The sequence below is a fragment of the Microtus ochrogaster genome, chromosome 7, assembly GCF_000317375.1.
Source record: "Microtus ochrogaster isolate Prairie Vole_2 chromosome 7, MicOch1.0, whole genome shotgun sequence".
Taxonomy (NCBI): Eukaryota; Metazoa; Chordata; class Mammalia; order Rodentia; family Cricetidae; genus Microtus; species Microtus ochrogaster.
In genome coordinates, this window is record NC_022014.1 from 72118960 (window position 1) to 72126414 (window position 7455).

The following is a 7455-nucleotide window of genomic DNA, read 5'->3' on the forward strand; positions in this document are numbered from 1 at the left end:
AGGAGGAGGAGGAGGAGGGGGAGGAGGAGGAGAAAGAGAAGGAGAAGAAGAAGGAGGAGGAGGAGGAGGAAGAGGAGAAGGAGAAGAAGAGGAGGGGGAGGAGGAGGAGGGGGAGGAAGAGGAGAAGGAGAAGAAGAAGAAGGAGGAGGAGGAGGAGGGGGAGGAGGAGAAATACTCCTGGAGAATGAAAGAACCACAAGACATCATCAAAGCTGAGTGCGATGTCTAAGGAGAGCTCAGAACTGATAGTGAGCCTTGATTGCTTCCTGGGGCCCAGTGTGACGTGACCCACGTCTGACTAAAGAGCCCCTCTTCCAGGATTCTGCCTTTGGTTTGCTCTTCTGATCTGGAGCCATGTTCAGTGCCTGGCCGACATCTTGTATTGACCGAAGCACACGTATCCTGTCTCTCCAAACAGATGGAATGCCAATTGTTTCTGTTTATTGTTCTGACTTAGTGTGCAGGTCAGGGCCAGGCAGTGTCCGCTAGGTGAAGTACAGTAAAGCGACTGAATATCTGAGACTTTTATTGCTCACTCTTGCCCACTTATGAACCTCGTTTTAGCTAACAGATGTGGCTGAAAAGACCCTGGGTGAAAGAAACAATGACCCGTGCCAACTCTGCACACAGAAGTCATGAACCAGACTAATGTCATCCACTGTAATGCAACAGTCTCCCAAGTTTTTCTGTGACCCAGACAGGCTGTGTGGTTAGTGGGACCAAGTGCAACTGAATTCTAAGGCCGGGGTGGGGGGGTCTTTGCCAGGAGCTGAGGCTTGATGTTCTTAAAAAAGTCTCCATGTTTGTTCTGTGGTGTGAGTTTTTCAGCATAGTTACTGATTCAAGGGTCGTTTTAGGAGCAGGGATGTAGGGCTGGAGAGGTGGTTCAGTGATTAAGAGCACTGGCAGCTATTCCAGAAGACCTGGGTTAGATTTCCAGAACATGTGTTGTGGCTCACACCTCCAGTTCCAGAGGAATCCTATGCCCTCTTCTGGCCTCTGCAGGTACTGCATACATGTGGTGCACAGACATACACATTGGCAAAAAACAAACAAACAAAAAACACATAAATAAAAAAATAAAGGTAAATTTTCTTTTGAAAAGAAGGGACATTTTGACACACCTGTGTCCTAATTAGCGTTCTTCTATCACTGCGATAAAGGCCATGACCAAAAGAAACTTGGGGAGCCCAGGGTTTGTTTCCTCTTACATGTTCATCAAAGGGAAGTGAGGGCAGGAACTCAAGTCAGGAACCGAAGCAGAGGCCTTGGAAGGACGCTGCTTACTGACTTGTTCCCTCTGGCCTGCTCAGATTGCTTCCTTATGCAAGCCCTGACCACCTGCCTAGGGGCGGCACTGCCTAGGGTGAGCTGGGCCTTCCTATGTCAAGTACTGTTCAGAGAAGTGTCCACAGGCCAATCTGATGGGGACATTTTTTCATCTCGGGTTCCTTTTTCTCAGATGACTCCACATTGTGTCAAATTGACAAAACTCTAAGGAGCATGCCATATAGCCAGCATTTAATGGCAGCTCCTTTTCCAGTGACTTCTCTCTAGACATGGAGCCACTTAGAACCTTTGCTGTCCTGTTCAGGGTCCCCACTGAAAGTATAGCAACAACACACCCATAATGATCTGCTGCTGAGCAGATAAGGCTATTTCTCTTTGGATCAAAACACCTCCTTCAATTTAGACTGTCATTTAGACCCTCTAAATCACAGGTCTCAGCGGTGGTGAGGGTGATGTCTTTAATAGACACTTGATAATGTCTAACTTGCAGGCTTGTCCTATATTTTTTCTGTGTGTGTGTCTCTCTCTCTGTATATGTGTGTGTGTGTGTATGCAGGCACGTGGCCATGTGCTTAAGAAAGAAAGAGAGAGGGTAGATAAAAGAGAGGAGAGAGAAAGGAAAGAGGAGAGATAGGAGAGAGAACATCGAAGAGAGGAAAAGGAGAGAGCCAGAGGAGAGAGTGAGAGAGCATGTCTGTTTGTTCATGTGGTGTTCAGAGATCAATCTTGGGTGTTATTTCTTAGCCATTGTCCTCGTTTGCTTTCTTCTGAGGAGCGGTTTTGTTCGCCAGGAACTTGGCAGTAAGCTCTGGCGACACGCACCTTTCTCCATCTCCTCTGAGTGGGGGTTATAAATGCATCCCACCACATCCAGCTTTTGAAACATGGGTTCTGGGCACAGAATTCAGCTCTTGTGATGGCAAGCTGTGCACTCCATAGACTGATCCATCTCCTTAGCCTGTGTCCATCCTTTGGTGATCGCAATGCAATGTTGTCACCGATAAAATGTCATCCTTGAGAACGGCACAAATCAATCGAAAGTCGTGTCATTTAAGAGTATCTCGTCATGTTTTAATTGCATTTATGACTGTATGTTGGGCTCAGTTTCATACCTGAGCTAGGCCATTTGCAACTTCACTCAGGTTGGACACATGACAGAGGCATCTCTGATTGTCATGGCTGAAGGGGTGATAGTGTCCTCTAGGAAGGGACCGAGAATACTGCTCAGCATTTGCTGAAGCACAGTTCCCAGGATGAAGATAATTTCAGTCCCTGGTGTCACATCCGTTGAGCAGGGTCGAGCAGCCCTGGCTTAGCTGAGAGCGGCAGCAGGAAGATGCCCCACTGTGTTAGAGCACGTAGGTCCAGGGGATTGAACTCAGGTCATCAATCAGGCTTGGCAGCAAGCGCCTTCTCCCACTGAGCCATCTTGCCCTCCCTCAAGTAAGACGTTTAAAACTGCTCTCTTGTTCTTAAATGCCCCGCCCCCCAGAACTCGGGTGGAATTCCTGCTATACAAGCAACAGGCAGAAACATATTTTCCCCAACATCCTTGAAGAGGTGTCCTTGCTAACTTATCCTGGATTAGTCTGATTCGATTTACCTTTGGGCCTGAAAGTTGCGATCGCATTTAAGAAGACATCGTTTAATGTCTAATGAATTCTGGCCTCTCTTCCCCGAGTTTCTTCCTGAGCAGATTTGCCCATGGTCTCTGGGACAGAGGACACCTGCCAAGAGAGGAAAGGCTAAGGAGCAATCATTGTGATTTGGAGTTACCCAGTTGCAAACTCCTTTGAGTCGGGTGCCAGCCTTGGCTAAATCACTGTCCCCCTGAACAAATGCTGTTTAAAAACCCAAAGGCAGCTGCGTGGGAGTGAAGTCCAAAATGGCAGCAAGGACAATGGGCTCCTGCTGGCTTCCCGCCCGCTGTGTTTTCATCAGCCAAAGGCTTGATTCTCCGCCCCTTCTGTGTGGAGCCAGATGAAAGCCACTGTCGGCAACCATCCTGCCTGTGATAAAGGGGTGTTTACTCACAGAATGTCACTGTGGACAGCCTCACCCAGGCCTCCAGCAAACGGCCAGATCTGGAACTGCTCAGCAAGGACAAAATGGATGAAGCCAACTCGGCATCTGCAGGTCCCATCTGAATGAATCAGTCCTGGTGGTGCTGGGTCCCTGTGCCCTTGGTTTGTGTCATTGACAGACCTCAAGTCAGGTTGGGGTGCAGGGGCAGGGTGCAAGAGAGAAGAGAGGGGAGGGTTGGGGAGATGGTTTAGCCAGTCACGTGCTGGCCAGGCATGCAGGAGGACCTGAGTTATCCCTAGATCCCATGCACAGAGCTAGGCTTGGGGCAGGCAGAATGGCTCCATGGGCACTTGCTGTCAAGCTCCAAGGCCTGAGTTCAAGCTCTGATAAAAGGAAAGAACCGGCTCTGCAAGTCTTTTGAGCTCCACATGTGTGCACAGGCACATACATGCACACACACTTGTACATAACACTAACATGCAATTAAACAAAGCTGGGTTTAGTGGTACCCATTTGTAACTCAGTGCTGGGGAGGCAGAGACAGGAGGATTCTTGGCTTCACTGGTCTAGCTGAATCAGTGAAGGCCAGGTCAATAAGAGACTGTGTCTCACAACCATGGTGGATGGCACATGAGGAGCAGCACCTGAGATCGGCACCTGGATTCCTCTGTACACATCTGCACCTATACAAATGAACATGCACACATACACATATCACACACACACACACACACACACACACACACACACGGTGGGCTGGGGGGGAGGAGACCATGGTATGCAGAGGGTTGAGTGGGGCTCACTGAAGAACACCTAGGTGGTGTTAGTATCTAGGTACACCTTGGCCCTGCTCCTTGGGAACCTAACATCTCACCTCTCTGTGCATGGCAAGCAAGAAGATGGCTTGGCAGTTAAGAGCACTGCCAGCTCTTCCAAAGGTCCCGAGTTCAATTCTCAGCAACCACATGGTGTTCGCAACCACATGGTGTTCACAACCATCAGCAATGAGAAAATTAATTACACAGGTACAAAGGTCCCTTCAAGAGTCAAGCTCCGCCCACTTCCAATCCCCTCTTCTGAAGAGGCAAGGAGACTTTTGCTTCTCTCTCTCTCTCTCTCTCTCTCTCTCTCTCTCTCTCTCTCTCTCTCTCTCTCTCTCTCTCAATGGAGGAAGGTCATTGGTTAATTAATAAAGAAATTGCTTGGCCCTGATAGGTTAGAACATAGGTGGGTGGAGTAAACAGAACAGAATGCTGGGAGGAAGAGGAAGTGAGCTCAGACGCCATGCTCCCCTCTCCCAGGTAGACGCGATGAAGCTCCAACCCAGAATGGATGTAGGCTAGAATCTTCCCAGTAAGCGCACCTTGGGGTGCTACACACATTATTAGAAATGGGCTAGTCCAGGTGCGAGAGATAGCCGAGAAGAGACTAGATATAATGGGCCAAGCAGTGTTTAAAAGAATACAATTTGTGTGTTGTTATTTTGGGTAAAGCTAGCCAGTGGCGGAAGCTGGGTGGCGGAATGCAACCCACAGCTCCTTCAAAACTCTCTCTCTCTCTCTCTCTCTCTCTTTCTCTCTCTCTCTCTCTCTCTCTCTCTCTCTCTCTCTCTCTCTCTCTCTCCTCTCTCCCTTCCCTGCCCTCTACCCTTTATCTCAATAAACTCCACACTCTGTCTGTGTTTGGACCCACCTGCCATGAGACCTGCCGCCAAGGTCCCAACTCATGCCATATCATAACAGGTGGGGCACATAAGGTTGGACTTGTCACCCGCCAACCATAAGTGGGCAGTGAAGATAGACTCAAGCCTACTCGGCCCAGAAAAAGAGAATGGTGTCCATGAGAACTTCCTGGAATAGCTGTTATCACCCACCTGCTCGTGCCAGAATCTGTAGGGGTCTCCCAGGCCTGACCATGTTTCTGCTTGCTGTTTGGACTGTGGGTATGTTTTGCTCCTTCAGAAAGGGCGTGTGCTACATTCCTAACTAACCCAGCTAAAATGGTAGAACTGAGACCATCACATGTTCTCAGGGGCCCAGAGCCCAGGGCTACCTTCTTCAGTGGCCCAACAGTACATTCTTCATCTACGCTTGTGAATGAGGTGCCCACCTGGGATGGAAAGCCTCCAAAGAAAGGTTCTGCCAGCCATCCAGAAGTAGGGCAGCCATGGCTTCAGTGTGAGGAGCTGGCCAGCTGCCACGGGCAGAGCAGAACCCTGCAGAACACCCCCTCCCTGCAAGCCTGTGGCTGGAGTTCCTGCTTACCTCCTCACTAGAGAGCCTCAAAGGGGCTTTTGAAACATTTCCTTCCAACTCAAAAGCATCAAAGAAGGCATGTCCTTAATCCCACCAATCAATCACACACATTATTTACATTCCTCCGCAGCCCCTTCCATTTTTCATCTGTACAAATATATGTTTTATGTATTTGTAATGGGGGGCATATATACTTCAATTGACATCACTTCCCCTATACCCCCCTCAAATTACTACCTAAGTTTTCAGTTGTCCAATATAACATTGAGGTAATCACCAACATTTTCTTTACTGTCCCAGTAGAATTCAATATTTCTTTTGCTTTTAGATTCCTGTTATTCTAAAGACGTAATAAGCATCTAAATACAGCTAAGTTTTTTTTTCTATTTATTTTGAGTTATTTCCCTGGCACAAATTCCTAGGAGTGGGAGTATTAGGTGAAAGGGAATGACTGTTTTTATAGCTGTTAATATATATGGTCAAATTATTTTACAAAAAGGTTGTATCAGTTTTCATAGCTATAAGAGATGTGACAGTCTGTTTCAGTAGTATGGAGATAGAACTTAAAACTTCTGAAATAGAACACAATAGATTTGCTATTTCCCACTTGTAATGAATTTCCAACACAAAGGGACTCCTTTTTTTAATTTGGCTTGCTTTATTTTAATGATTTATCCACCAAGGCCACAGGCAGCCTACTATGTACAGACAGAGGGGAACTTTCTTTCTTGGTCTCTTCCTCCTTGGATAGAGTCTTGATGGTCTCCACTTTCTTGGCCTGGAGATGCTCTTGGAGATGCTCCTGGAGGTGCTCCTGACCTATGAGCCTCAGCCTGGTCAGCCAGGACTTCTTGTGGAGTCCATGAGTGCTCCATGAGAACCTACTTGCTTTTGAAGACATTGCCTTTGACCTTCAGGTACAGGCAGGCTGTGATGCATAATGTAAACGGAAATTGTACTTTCATTTTCTGGCTGCCCAGATCCAAATAATCACACAGAAACTGTATTAATTACAACACTGATTGGCCAATAATTTAGGCATATTTGTAGCTAGCTCTTAGATCTTAAATTAACCCATTTCTATTATTTTATATTTTACCATGAGGCATGTGGTTTCTTACCTCACATCTTGCTTTCTTGAGTGGCTACATGGTGTCTACCTAACTCTGCCTTCTTTCTCCCTGCATTCAGTTTAGTTTTCCCACCTAGTTATATTCTGCCCTGCCATAGGCCAAAGCAGCTTCTTTATCAACCAATGGTAATAAAGCATATTCAAAGCATATAGAGGGGAATCCCACATCAACGTGGTGGTCAGTCTTAGATCCACGGTATCTCCCTGATACGTCAGCACAGGATCCGCATCCTTCTCATCCAGGTTACCTTGTTGGGCATTCGAGCACTGGCAGTACCCTTCCGCTTCCCTATGCTCAGATGCCTGCCCTTCTGTTGAGCCCAAGTGTTTTTCCAGCATCAAGCCTGGGCATGGACTGTCACAGGCTTCGGATGATCAGCCTACCTTTGATCAGTTTCCGGATCTGCTGAGAGTTGGCATTGGCAATTTCATTGGTCTTACTGGGGTCCGACCAGATACTTTCAACACAGTGGAGAACACTAGAGGCAAGTCCCTTCTGTAGCCTGAACATACTCAGGTCTGCGGATGCAGCAGTGAATGCCACAAAGCACCTCTTTAGCTGAGCTTCACATGGTTTTCATGAACAAATACTGGTTTTTGTTTGTCTGTTTGGTGGTGTGGGGGAGACGAAGTCTTGCTGTGTAGACCAGGCTGACCTTAAATGTATAGTCCTCCTGCATCAGCCTCTGTAGCGCTTGGATTATAAATACACTGCCAAGTGTAGTTACCACGCTATTTTGAACCAATCAAGCA

The 7455-nt window shown here is 47.4% G+C and overlaps 1 pseudogene; it reads right to left on the bottom strand.

The window, feature by feature from the left end:
* Nucleotides 1–6228: 6228 nt before the first annotated feature.
* Nucleotides 6229–7213, bottom strand: LOC101997834 (annotated as a pseudogene).
* Nucleotides 7214–7455: the final 242 nt, after the last annotated feature.